At 38.2% G+C, this 17,497-nt stretch overlaps 1 protein-coding gene across 1 annotated transcript in view; it reads right to left on the bottom strand.

The window, feature by feature from the left end:
- Positions 1 to 4,775, bottom strand: part of opn7b (opsin 7, group member b) — a 102,627-nt gene extending 97,852 nt beyond the window's left edge. Inside the window, exon 1 of the mRNA XM_084427228.1 lies at positions 4,612 to 4,775. The gene's annotated coding sequence lies outside the window, so the exon portion shown is untranslated. The remainder of the gene's footprint in view (positions 1 to 4,611) is intronic.
- Positions 4,776 to 17,497: the final 12,722 nt, after the last annotated feature.

The following is a 17,497-nucleotide window of genomic DNA, read 5'->3' on the forward strand; positions in this document are numbered from 1 at the left end:
GTGTTCATGATAGTGGGCATATTGTGCCACAGTTGATCCTTTCTCAGTATCTCAAACTTACTGTAGCCTAGACGGAAAAACAGAGGGAGAAGAGAAGCAGAGAAGCGGGTCTAGTTGGCATGAAAAAGAGAGTTTGGAAACGACTTGTTCTTGCTGTATAAACTGACATCAAAGCAAAGTGACAGGTACGGTTGCGCAAAGCAGCGAACGCCCAGGGTAAAATCTGACACACAAATCTCATTTCGCACCCTGCTCTGTCCATCTCTCTCAGATTCATCCGTACGTCAGCAAGAGGCACACATTCAGAACATGCTGAATATTACATTCCCTTTCCTTGTTAATGCAAACCCCAAACCATCAGCCATTCAGCATCTCCAGCGGCCATTACTTATGCAACTTTATCTTTGATTGATCAAGGCTCACACATGATGAGTGATGTGGTCTGTGTTCAGAATACTAGCTTACTACACTGTGGTACAAAGTGCAAATGTTTTTACCATAAAGAGCTACTTCTACCGGACGTAAACAGTAAAAATGGTTTTGTTGGCATACGTTTTAGTAGTGTAGTAATGTAAGTGAGTCATTTATGCAGCAATCAATGTCAATACAATTGTATGTACTACATTTGTTGTGACAGATGACCTCAATACATTTCATTGGCAGTTGCATCCAGTAATTATCTTGGAAATAGCTCAAACTACTTTAGAAAGAAGAGCGTTAGTACTTGCAATGCCAAGGTCATGGGATCGATTCCCAGGGAAAGCAAGAATTGTTAAGAAGGTCAATGTGTGAACCTTGAAATGCAATGCAAGCCGCTTTGGATACAAGGGTCTGCCAAATGCATAAATGTAAATACACAAGATTGTGATTACTTTCTATTGGAAATTTGACTGTTAAAAATAACAATAGATGATAAATAAACAGTTTGTTTGTCACACAGAAAATGAACTGGATATCTGGGTGTATACTTTGCATTTATTAGTGCACAATAGAAATAATATATACTGCAAAATGAGCAATAGTAGTATTCTGGTCCCTAGCTCAAGTATATACTTTAAATGTAAGTCTATGTTTTTTTAATTGTTTTTTTTATTTATTATCATGCACCAGATGAAAATTGTAAATATGCTTGCTTAGAAAAATTAAAGAACACCTCTCCTCGACAAACCACATGATTTGAGGTATTTGTAACACAAACAGTGTTGGTTACAGGAATGTACAAATTGCAATGTGATGCTAACACACTGGTAACACGTTATTTAACAGTCCCCTTGTTACACATGTTAAATGTACTTCCCACAGTAATTATTATGCACAAACACAACTAACCTGAAACCAAACCCCACTGTAAAAATGAATACGCTATATCTAATCAATAAAATTGTGGCAACAGATTACAAGCAATATTATTAATTAAATTTAACAAATTAGAATTGAGTAATAATTAATCAAATTAATTTCTAGTTAACCATTTAAAATGAGTAGAATGTACAGCAAATTTTTTGTAAACAATTTTTTTTTATTGCCAACATTGAAGACACCTGATGTTAACAAGCAGAATCACTGAAGGAGAAAACTGTAATTTTAAGTCACCATTATGGTGATCCGTGTTTGTTTTAGTTGGGCTCTTGACCCTTAAATCATTTACTTTAGATTTTGTTTGGCTGCTGTACCTGAGTTATTACAGCCAGATGAACAACGAGAAAAGACTGAGCCATGAATGAGTTTTGATTGGTGGCACCCAGAATGCACTGCAACATGCTTTATAATTGTCACCATTGTTGAGATTCACAGGCTGATTATTGATGTCTGTGTGTCTAAAAACTAAATAAAAAAATAAAATGAAAAAAAAAATGTATATGCGACATGTTTAAGAAATCTTTGGATTACATTGTAAAAGTTCAAAATATTATGCTGTGCAAGAACAGTGCTGCTATAATTAATAAAGTAAACCTAAATTGGTAAATTAGGTTCCCAAGTAAATTGGGATCTATGGGAGTTCAGTGATTCAGGTCAAATGATTGTGAAATAATGATTATGTTAAAACATAATCAACACCATCAGATCACCTTTTCTCGTTGTTCATCTGGCTGTAATAACTCAGGTACAGCAGCCAAACAAAATCTAAAGTAAATGATTTAAGGGTAAAGAGCCCAACTAAACCAAACACTGATCACCATAATGGTGACTTAAAATTACGTTTTTCTCCTTCAGAGATTCTGCTTGTTAACATCAGGTGTCTTCAATGTTGGCAATAAATAATTTTTTTGTATTTAATTTTACTCATTTTAAATGGTTACCTTATAAGGAATTAATTTGATGAATTATTACTCAATTCTAATTTGTTAAATTTAATTACTAATATTGCTTGTAATCTGTTGCCACAATTTTATTGCTTAGATATAGCGTATTCATTTTTACAGTGCCTAACCCTAGAGTTAGCACATGTTACTTCATATTAAAGCCCATTCACACCAAGAACGATAACTATAAAGAGATCCATAATGATAACTATATTAGCGTCCACACCAGCAGACAAAATCGTTCCAGCGCGCTGCAAGTTTGCCGTCTGTCACTTTCAATGCTGGAGCTCTTTAAAGCAGAATTGATTCTGGTTGGTGTCAATGTTTTTATAGTTCATTTAAAAAATGTCAATGGTTTCGTTTCTCTGTGCCGTTATCATAATCGTTTGCTCAGTACTTATTTGTGTAATTACACAGTAACAAAGAAACCAGTATAACCAACACCACTAATGATTTGGCTAATCTAAAATTAAATATAGATGCACAGGAAGAAAGCAAAAGGATGACAGTCTTTCTGTGGATAGCCACACTACACAGTCAAAAGGGAATCAATAAGGTGAAGTTTGACATGATTCAAGGACTTTCTGTAATGACTTGAAGAGAGCTCTGCAGGGAGACTGGCTTTTGAACACGGCAATTTAACATAAATCAATCCTTTCTCCTCTGACTGGATAAACGACAACATTCAAAAAGTGAACATGCATCATACTATTCTCATGGTGCTCACGTAGGAAATGCACTTTTGAGTCTGCCTTGTTCCAGTCGTTCCCCATGCAGTTCCCCTCCAGTTCACATCAGTTTCTGCCCTTATGCAACTATAAATAAATGTCCAAACTGTCCCTACTGTTCTTTAGCAAGAGAGTGGAAGGTGATTTATGCTTTCAAGCGCATCACTTAACAACAACAACAAATAGTGATAATACATATACAATATTTATATTGTACAGCTTTTGTACAGTAGCTCTGTGCAAGGTTATTCATTACAAATCATTGCAAATTCATGGTTGTATATATTTAAATATCAAATCTCACAAAACTAGATATTTGAACACAGGAAAACCAGGATATTTAAATACATGCAACCATGAATGAGATTTAAGAGCTACGGCGGCATGGGGCATGAATTATGATTTGCGCCTGCCGTTTTATTTGTGTGACTTCAGAAGACATGAGCTGTATGGATTGATTTAGCCACTGTAAAAGTGTTTACAGTTGTTATGTGTTGCATGAAAGACGTCAAACAAGTTTGGAACAACATTTTAGGGGGTAAAGAACGAGATAATGTTCTGCACTAAATGGCTAAACCAATTTAAATGTTATAAGCCATTTAAAACTGACTTTTATTATGGTAACAAATATTGAACCCTTAGACAGACCACATATTGTCACTCAATGGTTTATGATGGTAATGCCAAGCTCGAAATCTAATAAAGTGTATGACATAAATCTGAGATCAATGTAATTAAGACGGAAAGCATTACAGCAGTGTTGTCTTCCGAGAGCCTGAGTAAAAGTGTGTCTTGTGTCTTTATGAATGTGTGTCCCCTTTCAGATTATTTGCAATATTTTGTTGCAGTCCTTAACTTATTTCACAAATGCACCCAAGCCACTAAATGCACTATTTATCACTAGCAGCCATGTAAAGGCACTGCATGCGCACACAGGACATGTAAAGGGGCCCATGAGGGTATATTTATAGCCAGACTTTACATACTCTAGAATGGGTGGACCATCAAAACATGTGACAGCACACAGTGTAACTCATGGTTTCCCGACCCTGTTTAAACTATTCCTAATCAAACACACCTGATTCAACTCATCTGCTCATTAGTAGAGACTGAGACCTGATATGGATGGGTCAGATAAGGGAGACATCCAACTGTTGATGTGCCTCCAGGAACAGGGTTGGGAAACACAGCCACTTGTTTGTTACATAAATCAGCTGATCTGTTTCTTAACATATGAAATAAATGAAGTAACACAGAACACATTCAACGATAACAGGGCTCTCCAAAAATATATACTAAAATATCCCAAATAAACTAGTGCTGGTTTATGGGATCAGGAAAAAAAATATTGGAAAAGGCTTTTCATATTGATAAAATCCTTAAAAAAGGTTTTAAAGCCCCCCCCTTTTTACTCCTTTATGTTTTAATAATAATTCAACCATTCTTTGAAAAAAGAAAAACACTAAAATAAATGATATATCATATAAAACAAAAATAAAAATACACAAAACCCCACATTTAACAGACTGATGTACCTCAGCACGTGGAACAGTTATAAAAATGTAAACTGCTATTCCTACCTTACAGAGAGACTTCAGTGGTGGTCCTTATGTCCGATGCAAGTTTATGGAAAAATGTGAGCCATCAGCCTTGAATGAACAATTTTGTTTTGAATGGAAGGGAAATAGGAGAGAATGTGGTGACAGGAGGAGGTTGAGAAGTCATTGTGCGGGAGCTAGCACTTACACTGCAGCAGCGGGAAACATACTGAGAGACACAAATCACAGCGGTGGCGATCTGAGACGCCTACTATGAAAGATTCAGTCTCTCCCTTTTACTGTCTCCCTCACTCTCCTCTCTTCAGCTCACCCCCACCTCTTTCTGTTTCCTATCTCCTCTCTTCTCCTCCTCCTCTTCTTGTAACTAATCCTTCTCTTTGTGTGTGACTGTCTGTGATTGTCACACGTGAACCTGTCTAATGCCTCTCGGTCGCATTCTCTCTGTGTGTCACTAAGGCTTGCATGGCTGATCATTTTTAATACTTGGCTAGTCACACAGAAAAGTAGTTGACTAGTTGGTGGGTCTGTGTTTACTCATTTCTAAATGAATCACAATGTGCCATGCAGCTTCAGTGGGCTTTGCCATTTCTGTCAAGTCAAGAGTGTGTGAGTGGAGAGAACATCCACACAGCTGAGATGATGTAGCTGAGAAAATAAAAGTGCATCTTTCCATTATCTAAGTCCTCGCTTAGTTTCTATCAGCCTCTGGGCAGCACTTGATTATTTTCTGGCTGGTTTGTAATAATTTTGGCTCCAAACTCCAAATGAACTCACATCTTCTTTTTTTCTTTTTGACAGAGATACGTTATATCTTTATTTTGACATTGTTTAATACAAAATATACATTATTTCCCTTATGTCAACTAAATTCACTGGGAAACTTTTTTTTTTTTTTTTTTTACATTTTTATTTCGATTGTAGAGAGTGGAAGCAAAAGTGAGAGAGAGAGAAGTGGACAGAATCAGAAAGAACCACAAACTCTTCAAGGCTACTGGCCACTGGGAAGCAGTTTGAGGATAGATTCAATTTCCTCCAGCTGTTACCTTGTATAGATCAAGCGCAACTATGGCCATGTTCACATTGTCAGTCCAAAGCCAGTATTTGTGTATCAGATTGCAATCTGATCTAAATTTGTTAATGTCCACACTGTGTATCACAACTGTTCAGCGGCTATTTGTGTGTGACGCTCTTTCGTTTTTCAGAAAATCTGCATTGATTTCTATAGCAATGACATTGCTTTGATAGGCATACGCTAGGGGTTCCAGAGGAGGATGTGGAGGCAGAAAGAGATGTGACTGAGAAAGGCCTGACCAAAGGGAACCCCTAGGCGGAGATGATGGTGGGAGGAGCCAGGGGATGACCCAGAGTCAAGCCAGGATGAAGGCCTGTGGTGGAACTGATGGAGAGAGGAGCCAAGATGGAACCAGTCTGAGGTGGACACGTGCAAAGTGAAGACCCAGGTGGAACCGAGGAGGTGAAGACCCAGAATGACAGTGAGGGCCTGGAGGGCCACGGTGGAGCCAAAGGTGCATGTGACCGAGGTGGAGACGTAGGCTTGGCAGAGCAGTGTGGAGTCGGTGCAACTGAGGACAGTGGTGGAACGGGGGAAGGAGGGGCCTGGTAAAGCCAGAAGGGTGGAGGGTCGAGGCGCAGCTGGAGACTCGGAAGTCCAAGGCGAAGCCAAAACGACAACAGACCAAGGTGGAGCCAGAGGGTCGAGGCAGCCTGGCAGAGCCAGAGGGATGACAGACCATGGTGAAGCAGAGGGAGCGTTAAGCCAAGGTGAAGTTGATGGGACGGAAGGCAGTGGTGGAGTCCGGGGCTTGGAGGCTTAAGGTGGAGCTAAGGGATCCACAGACCAAGGCGAAGCTGGCAGCAGGGCAGAACCACTGGAGGAGCTGAGGGACTGAAGGGAGACAGCGGAGGCAAGGCCAAAGAAGTTGATGGCTTTGGTATGGGAGGAGGGAGAGGGGAGGCAGGGTGTTTGGAGACTTGAAGCTGGTCTGTTTCAATGACAACAAAGACGACTTGGGACTGGGCTGAACCAGCAGAGACACAGATGACTTGGGCCTTGATGGGACTAGCAGACCAGCTCATCTAATATGAATTCATTGTGGGCCCAGCTCATTTCCCGCACCTCAGCGATGGGAGTGTGGGCAGGGCTCCAATCCATGCTGACGAACTCCACTAACGTGCCCTCCGTAATGGACGCTGTTGCCGGCTCAAACACCGGTTCAGGCTCAGGCTCCGGGACGAACATGGCCTCTGGTAATTGCTCAGGCTCGATCTTCGTGGCGGGCTTGTGCTCTTAGTCTGCAGTGGGCTCTGGCTTATGCTCCACAGTGGGCATGGCTGAAGGCTCGCTGTGCTCTGGGTCCGGAGCGGGGCTGGTGTTGTCCTCATCCTTGAGGCAGACAGTGTATGATGAGATGCAGTGAACCAGCACCCACTCCGTGTATTATGCAAAACACCTCGAAGACCTTCCACAGGCAGACAAGAAAATCCTTCATGTGTTCCTTGAGGAAACAATCCTCCTGTTCCAAGAGATGCACTGGATCATATGCATGAGTCGATGCAGACCACAAAACATCTACTACAACACTGCTATCCAGTACAGGGGTGATGGACGGGAGGATTGTTTCAGAGTAACCTGTCACAACACATTTAATAGGGCATATGAGTTTGATGAATGTGCACAGCTTGTCTACCACATTGTTTAAATGGACATAAAAATTCCACTGTAGTTTCTACTGGAATTTCTATTACAGGAGCATATGTATTTTGACAGCATATAAGTCAGCTCTATTCAGTGAGTATCAAGAACAAGAACTTTTTGATAGCTTCATCTGTTGGCTTTGAATTTGAAACAGTGTCAAGGTGCAGACCACTTTCGTTGACAGGTTCAGCAATGGAAATCTTCTTTGGTGAGATTTTGTGGTACCACATAAGACTGACACCCAAATTTCTGTTGCCTTTACTGTGCTCACTTATTTACAGCTCTAAAAATGCACAACTGCTGTGCTACACATCTTGATCCTGACTTCAATCAGATGTGGTCAACCTGAAGAATCCTGTACTATTGGATGTTATGCATTCCAGGGGTCAAATTAAATGAATTGCTAATTGCAAATTTGAAATAAAAATGTAAAGCCTGTACACATACTAGAAATCGTGAAATAATGGGATTCAACAAACAGTACATTTCATTTAACTATTATAATGAACTTTTTTTTTTTGACAGGTGTGTGACGTTCTTTTTTAATATGATGTCAGTACTTCAGCCAGTCGCTGCATTGCTGAACATGTTTTCGAGTATCAGTATATCTGCCTTTTCCAATGAACACATGAAAGTGCAGTAATCTGAGACAACTTAATACAGATATTTAAATCAAAACCGCAAATTCATTTGAAGAATTAAATTAGCCAGAGATCAGTATCACGATTAGAAGAGCGAAGATCTGGCATCTGTCAAATCATCTCAGATGTATTAAGCGAGGATGAGGCAAGACTGTGACATTCAGAAATGTCATATGTTTTTGTTTACACTGTTGAAACAAAGCAGTCAAGACCAGGGCCGACACTCTTAACTGATAACACAGTAATCTGTTGTCACGTGTCACACTCAAGCTGGCACACTGTATCATAAGATGATTTTCACTGTAATAAGAGGTTAGAATAAAAGCTAGAGTGTTGAAGTGAGACAAACTGGATAGCAGGGGGGGAAAAAAAGAAAGAAAAACAGTGATTACATAAATGTTGCCTTCCTGAGCTGATAAGAAACCTGTGTATGTCCCAATTCCCCACAACAATTAATGGTTACATCAAGCAGAGTTATCTACAGAGACCATGAATGGAGACAAACAGAGAGTGACAGAGTGCAATTACTGAATTAGATAAAAGTATGCCACTCCACGCATACAGTATATAACTGCTGATTTCTGCCTCCCCCATTCACATCCACAGCACACGTTCACATTTTGCACAGAGCACATGATTATTGAATGTGAAATGTTCAAAAAGACACTGGCAACAACATAAAGTATTGCCAGTACACTACATCTCCACGAGAAAGAAAGCAGTTGATGTCTTATGTCATAGGCTCTCTGCTGATGTTCTGTTGAATTTTCAAAGATGATATTTTATCATAAAACTCTACATGGGACACATTTTAGAATGATGTTCTATTATTAATGAATAACTAAACATGAGCTAATGAGTAATGCAATATTAACATTATTGTAAATAATATTAACTAACAAGAAACATTTATGAGATTAATAATATAGTAAGCAATGGCACTGCAGGAATGCAGTAGTTCAATATTAGCTAACTCTACTGTTTTACTATTTTAATACCTCCAGTAGAACTACTAATATACAGTTTTATAATTCATGGAAATACAAGTTACATTTTATTTTAAGGTGTCAGTGTAATTACACATTTGAGTACTGAGTAATATTAAATGACTACATGTACTTACTACTACTACATAATAATAATTAATAATTTCTTACATTTATATAGCGCTTTTCTAGGTACTCAAAGCGCTTTACATGGAAGGGGGAATCTCCTCAACCACCACCAGGATGATGCGACGGCAGCCTAATTGCGGCAGAATGCCCACCACACACCAGCTTACTGATGGAGAGGAGACAGTGATGAAGCCAATCAGTATATGGGGAGGCCATAATGGACAGAGGCCAAGGGGCAAATTTGGCCAGGATGCCAGGGTTACACCCCTACTCTTTTTCGAAGGACATCCTTCGAGTCAGGACCTCGGTTTAACGTCTCATCTGAAGGACGGTGCTCTTTGACAGTATAGTGTCCCCATCACTACACTGGGGTGTTAGGACCCACACAGACCACAGGGTGAGCGCCCCCTGCTGGCCTCACTAACACCTCTTCCAGCAGCAACCTGGTTTTCCCAGGAGGTCTCCCATCCAGGTACTAACCAGGCTCAACCCTGCTTAGCTTCAGTGAGCAACCAGTCTTGGGCTACAGGGTGATATGGCTGCTGGCAAAGCCAAATAATTAGGATTAGGGTTTGGTTTAGGGTTAGTTGCTTGTAATTATGCATAATTTAGTGATTACCATAGTAAGTGCATGTGTAACTGCAGGGACATCATTAATGTCAATATCATAGTAACCTGGTATTGATGTAGGTTTTACCAAATCCCTCAGAAAGAAATACTAATTATTTTGAACAGTATTCTATAGTAAAAAGCATGATAACTCCCTAGTAATGACGTAAGTCATTGTAAGCAAAGTTTTGTAATGTTTTGGATTGTCATTTCTTCTGACATATGGTAACATTTAAACCGTTACTAGTGGGTTACTGTGATCTTCACTTTAGAATATTGTTCCAAATGGCTGGTAATTCCTTTAAAAGGATGTAGTAGCATTTGAGTCATTACACACAGTAAATTCCCTGGTGTTAAATTAACACTGCTCTGTGTTTATATGGGAACCACCAGCAGGGTGTTAAAAGTAACACTGAAGCAGTGTTAGAGTTAATTAGATAATTAAGTAATTAATTGAGTGTTGATTGTTCGATTATTGAAGACACCTGATGATAACAAGCAGACTCACTGAAGATAAACAAACAAACCAGTTTGACCTTATTTCTGTCATTCATCTACAGAAGTTCTTTTTGAGAATAGACACATTTTTAGATGTTGAAGTTTTATTAAAAATGTGTGGTTACCATTATGGTGATCAGTGTGTTCTCTAGTTTGGTGGTTTGACAATTTATATATATTTTTAAGGTAGTTGTTGTCTTTGTAACAGTGTTTACTAAAACACATAATTTGTTGCAAAGGAAATCATACACAAAGGTATGATATATATTTCATCACCATTAAGAATTTGAAAAAAAACATTGTTTGACAAATGTCATAACTGACCAAAAGAGATAACTTGTTATTAACTGATTTTTACCATCTATATATATATATATATATATATACTGTATATATATTTTTTTTGCCAAAGATCAAACATTCTGAATTTTAACTTCTAAATACATTGAGAGAAAATAAACCGTAGCGTAACAAACACACACTAACATCAAGAATCATCTTATGAGTCACTACAATGGTGACATGCTTCATGCTGCAATGCATGCTGGGAGCCATTAGTTTTATAATATGGTGGTTCCCAGCATGCATTTCTGCATGAAGCATGTCACCATTGTTGAGATTCATATGCTAATTCTTGATGTCTGTGTGCGTCTTAAATAATTTCCTCTACAATGTGCAAAAATAAAATTATAATTCAGAATGTCTGTTCTGTGGCAAGAAATTATCATTGGTGAAAATTTTTTTTACTCTTAATAACAACTAATCATTTTTGCACATTTTGCACATCTCATTAACTCTAACACTGCTTCAGTGTTACTTTTAACACTCTGCTGGTGGTTCCCATATAAACACCGAGCGGTGTTAAATTTAACACCGGGGAATTTACTGTGCAACTGGGTTATCATGATACCTACAAAACCATCCAAAAGAAAATGGTGGTAGTAGACTTGTTTACCTCTTATTTTACTCACCTGTGTCTAGTTTAGTTCATCATTATCTCGTGCATATATTATCCTCAGTTTCTTCAGTTCTTGTTCGGTTATTGTCTTGGTTAAAACTAAGCTGTCACGTTTCATCTTCACAATGTGTAGTATCTTCTTAATTGTTGAAATAAACTACTGCTGTCTGAATGTTATATTCTGCAATTCTGGTGTTATTAATAGTGCATAACTTACGCATAGCAGCTTTATTGATTATCCTGGGTAGCTTTATGACAAGCTTAGGGATAGGAGTTTGTAAGTGGAAAAGCTCCAGATGTTTGAAGTCATGGCGATCATGAGAGAAACACAGGCTGGAATCTTGCTTGTGTTGAGTTCCAATCCCTCTTTTCCCAGTAATTTTCCGTTCCCCCTTTAATGTCTTTCTCAAAAAAATAAAATTAAAACTGACCCCCGCATTTTTATTGAATACACCAAGTAATGATTCACAGTGCTGGGTGGAGAAAGTAAGTGAAATCTTGAACTTGTAGATCCTCCTTTAGCAAAATCTCTACCAAACATCTTCTGTAGTTGCGTATAAGACTTTTGACCAATTTTAGACCATTGCTTCCCTTAAATCTCTTTCAGTTTATCAATATTTTGAGTGATCTTGCAGCTCTCTTAAGGGCCTTAAATCTGAAGGGATTTAAGGTCAATTTCCAAATTCTTGATGACACTCCATCCAACAAGCCAGTCAGTGATGGATAGAAGATGGAGGCGTTTTTGTGATGCAGTACAGCCTTCTAAATCTCGAATCCTTATATAAATGCACAACCGGCTTAGGTGGGCTTGTTTTTATTTTCCTGTCAGGAAGCTTATTTTAACAAGAGCTTTTGTGCCATCCACTGGTGCTTCCGCATGTATCGCCCCTCAAAGCTGGCATCTTTCAATCAGCTCAGTCTCAATACAGGAGAGGGTCATTTGCTTTCCTTTCCTTCAGTTTTTCAAGCTCTCATAATTCCCTCTCATGGCTGTCATGTGTATTTGCCTTTGACTAACAGCTGCTTCGACTTTAAAGATTGAGAGAAAAGCATTACCCAACACCGTTTGTAATGCCCTCATAATACTTAAGAATAAATACCTCATCGAATGAAATAAAAATAAACTAATTCATCAAATTCCTCACTGTTTTAAAGGATCAAACCGAATTCTCTTCATTCCATACATATTCTAAAAAGCTCTGATTCAAATCCATTTCCTTATTTAGTCAGTAACAGTGAAAGAATGTAGATCATTGTAGTACTACTTCTTACAAGGTGATTTTGTGTGTTTAAAGTATACATTTGTATGTGTACTGTACATTTACAGACCCTTTCCAAAAAAATAGAATATCATGGAAAAGTTTATTTATTTCCATAATTCCATTCAAAACGTTAAACTTCCATAGATTATAGATTCAGGGCCCACAACTTAAACGATTTCAAGTATTTAGTTGTTTATTTGTACATAATTTGGCTTCCAGCTCATAAAAACCACGAAAACAGGATTTAAAAAAAATTGAATATTACATGAAATCACGCAGTAATTACACAGTATAATACCATGGTCATTGAACCAGGTTTTGGTTCTTTTGGTAGTGTGGGCAGGAGCAAATCCTGCTGGGAAATGAAGGAAGCATGAAGTGCTCTGAACATGTCCTGGTAGACGGCTGCGTTGACTCTGGATGTAATAAAGCACAGTGGACCAAAGTCCTCTTTTCTGATGAGAGCAAATTTTGCATCTCATTTGGAAACCAAGGTCCCAGAGTCTGGAGGAAGAATGGAGAGGCACACAATCCAAGATGCTTGAAGTCCAGTGTGAAGTTTCCACAGTCTGTGTTGGTCATCGGCTGGTGTTGGTCCACTGTGCTGTCCACTCAACGCAGCCGTCTACCAGGACATTTCCAGAGCACTTCATGCTTCCTTCAGCAGACAAGCTTTATGGAGATGCTGACTTCATTTTCCAGCAGGATTTGCACCTGCCCACACTGCCAAAAGAACCAAAACCCGGTTCAATGACCCTGGTATCACTGTGTAATGTGTGATTTCATGTAATATTCTAATTTTTTGAAATCCTGTTTTTGTGGGTTTTATGAGCTGGAAGCCCAAATTATGTAAAATAAACAACTAAATACTTGAAATCGTTTAAGTTGTGGGCCCTGAATCTATAATCTATGGAAGTTTAACGTTTTAAATGGAATTATGGAAATAAATAAACTTTTCCATGATATTCTAATTTTTTGGAAAGGGTCTGTATATACACAGCGAAAAAAGCATTTTCAACATATTGTCTGCATCTAATGCCTTCTTTAGTCCGTGCTGAAATGACCTGAATCTTTGCCAGGGCAAGTTGACGCAAAACTGGTGATGAAAAATAATATGAGTTTGGAGGAAAAACTATTGATCTTGCTCTTGCTTATTGCAAGTGAAAAAGCTGTTGAGACTATAAAAAGAAAGGACCGTGCTCTGATGCTGCATGCAGCTGAAATAAACCACACACATTAGCATAGCTAATGAAAACACTGCCCTTAAAATTAAGGGTTTGTTCACACTTGTAGTTTGGTTCGCTTGATCTGAAAAAAAAAAAAAAAAATAGTCCTGGTCTGCTTAGCATTCACATTGGCATAACCTGATTGGTTGTCTTTTATTTAGTATATTTCATGACGGAACTTACCGAACATCCGAAACAATGCTGTGTTCTGGACTAAATGAGTTAGATCTTACCAGGCTTTTAATTGTACAGGTCTTACTGTAATCTACAGTATGTTACTGTAAAAACACCATGCACTAAATTAAAACTCGAGTTAAAAAATTTCACTTGCAGAAGCCTTAAATTCACCTACTGCCATTTAAATGTATTAACTCAAATTTATAATGCACTAATAATGTGAGCAAAGTATTAAACTTATTTCATTTGAGAGCACTATAAAAATATTGTAAATTAAGAGATTTCCACTGGACCAGCAACTACACAGTCACCGCCTGTTAAATAAAGCAACATGCAGCCTATCATCAATGTTTATAGATCTTCAGATATAGATTTTTCAGCACAGGCTCTACTCTTCAGCACAATGGTGACTAGTGTTGGGTACGAGTCCACCTTTGACAAGTCCTTAACAATCGAGTCCGAGTCTGAGTCCGAGTCCAAAAAGGGCCGAGTTGGACTTGAGTCCGAGTCCTAAACATCGAGTCCGAGTCGAGTCCGGCCAAGTCCACAAAGATTTAAATGATTTGATATTGACCTTTCACAAAGACCCGCCCCTCTTAGTTACTGTTGCTACGTCCGACAAGCCGTTCCGCTCTCACTCCACACATCATGTTGTCACACAGTGAAATATATATTGCGGAGCAAAGAGGACACTGACAATGTGCCAACAGACAAGACAGAGCAGGTTACTTTTGGTATGAAATAAAGTATCAGCTTTCAAATTTTGTAATTTTTATGAAATGCAAACAATAAATACTGTTTTGTGGTGCTTTAATGTGTAGGCCTCAATTCAAGCAGCACGTGAACTGATAATCTCTTCTAGTTATAGCATGAATTACACATAAATGAACACCAGAACTGCAAAAATAAATCAATACACACCATTTTTCAAGTTCAAGTCCGCTGACTTTAATCTACTATAACTGGTTTGGTTTGTTTGTCAGACAAAATATGATGGATATCTGCATTATGAGATTGGTCAGATCGCCTGTCAATCAAATTTCGGCGAAAGGTCTCACCACTGAGCTCTTAAATTAATATTTTAATATTTTAACCTAAAGGTTTGTACAGTTACAAAAGGTCCGGATTGCAATGCATAGTTGCAGTCATACGTTTACCTACTGTACATCTTTCAGAATCTGCAAGGTAATGCTCAAGAATGCAACACGATGCATTAAGAGCCAGGGGGAAACTTTTGAGCAGGATGAGGGGGATGTTTAAATTTTTCTTATTTTGTTTTACATGCTAATATCTTATTTAGCCTCTGAAGGGCAGGACTAAGTTAATGACTGACTTTTTAAACAAAATAAGAACAATTTACACAAATCATCCAGTTCAAAAGTTTACACGCGGATGCTTCCTTCTTGAGCATCACTAAATGTTTGCAGGGTTTGTAATAGTTGTGTATGAGTCCCAAAATCATACAATCACTGCTAGTAAGGAGTCAAATATGCAGAAGATGCTGGAAAAACAAAAAATGTGCAGGAGCTGGAGGATTTTTCTGAAGACCATGAACAACCATAAAAAAAAAAAAAACCAACAAAAAAAAAACATTGTGGATACTTCAGGTAATGCCACACAATATTAAAAATCAAGCCCATGTAATATGTCTTGTATTTTGGGGTTGTATTTTGTCTTGTGGACTAGGCTATTAAACATCTGTTATGTGAAAAAGCTTTTTCAGGGCATTACTAAATAGAAATGATGTTTTTACGATCCTTCTTATTAAAAAATAAATAAAAATAAAAATGCCTGATTCTGCAAGGTGTATGTAAACTTATGACTAAAGTGTAAATGTAACAAAAATCATAACATTATTAGAAGCCAAAATGTTGCTATGGTTATCACGTTCTCATGTTGCTATGGTTACTATGTCAATCATCGCAATTTCATGACTTACAGGACTAAAATGTAACAGATTAACTCCCACATTTAAATGCAGTGATCACTCTTTATAATTTACAGTGTGAACATAACCACTGGTCCTCTAAAAGCATGAAAAACAAAAAAACTATGGTAACACTTTATATTACGACCCGCAAACAACTGCGTAAGTAAACTGAAATTACGGTGTACGTTTCTGTAATTATAGTGTACTTCCGTGTAGGTATAAGGGAACAATATGTTAAGTTTTGAGTAATAAAGGGGTAACAAGCAGATATACAACCTGCAAAGAACTTCGTAAGTAAACCGAAATTACGGTGTATGTTTCTGTAATTATAGTGTACCTCCGTGTAGGTATAAGGGAGCAATATGTTACGTTTTGGGTGATAAAGGGGTACAACCAGATATACAAGAAAATTATTTATAATGTAATTATTTTAAAAATGGTATATAAAAGTTTTTTATCACATTTCTGGCAAAAAAAAAATTATTGTGCAATGTAGTTACAGGGTAATTTTGACATCTGTGGGTTGTAAATTAAACTTTGTTGTTTGAGTATACTGTAGAAAAGACAATGCTTTATTAAGATGAAAAAGTGTTTTGAATTTTTTTGTAAAATAAAAGTCAGAAATTAAATGGGATCCTTTATTGTATATTTACTGCACTTACCCTGTAACTACATAGAACAAGGGGGTAACATGCGCCACTTTAATTTACAGCCCGCAGGAGTTACACTTACCCTGTAACTACACAGAACAAGGGGGTAACAAGCTCCACTTTAATTTACAGCCCGCAGGAGTTACACTTACCCTGTAACTACACAGAACAAGGGGGTAACAAGCGCCACTTTAATTTACAGCCCGCAGGAGTTACACTTACCCTGTAACTACATAGAACAAGGGGGTAACATGCGCCACTTTAATTTACAGCCCGCAGGAGTTACACTTACCCTGTAACTACACAGAACAAGGGGGTAACAAGCTCCACTTTAATTTACAGCCCGCAGGAGTTACACTTACCCTGTAACTACACAGAACAAGGGGGTAACAAGCTCCACTTTAATTTACAGCCCGCAGGAGTTACACTTACCCTGTAACTACACAGAACGGTTACACTTACCCTGTAACTACACAGAACAAGGGGGTAACATGCGCCACTTTAATTTACAGCCCGCAGGAGTTACACTTACCCTGTAACTACACAGAACAAGGGGGTAACAAGCGCCACTTTAATTTACAGCCCGCAGGAGTTACACTTACCCTGTAACTACACAGAACAAGGGGGTAACAAGCTCCACTTTAATTTACAGCCCGCAGGAGTTACACTTACCCTGTAACTACACAGAACAAGGGGGTAACAAGCTCCACTTTAATTTACAGCCCGCAGGAGTTACACTTACCCTGTAACTACACAGAACAAGGGGGTAACAAGCTCCACTTTAATTTACAGCCCGCAGGAGTTACACTTACCCTGTAACTACACAGAACAAGGGGGTAACAAGCGCCACTTTAATTTACAGCCCGCAGGAGTTACACTTACCCTGTAACTACACAGAACAAGGGGGTAACAAGCTCCACTTTAATTTACAGCCCCCAGGAGTTACACTTACCCTGTAACTACACAGTTGAAACGGGTAACAAACACTACTTACTATGTAACAATACGAAACAACACTATTTGCACAGTAATTACAGAGAAAGGTACTCTTAAAAAAAAAAAAAAAAAAAAAAAAAACTTTTAATTACATAGTATATTTGCCCTGACATTTAAGTGTCATTGCAA

This window comes from Rutilus rutilus (genome assembly GCF_951802725.1).
Source record: "Rutilus rutilus genome assembly, chromosome: 13".
Lineage (NCBI taxonomy): Eukaryota > Metazoa > Chordata > Actinopteri > Cypriniformes > Leuciscidae > Rutilus > Rutilus rutilus.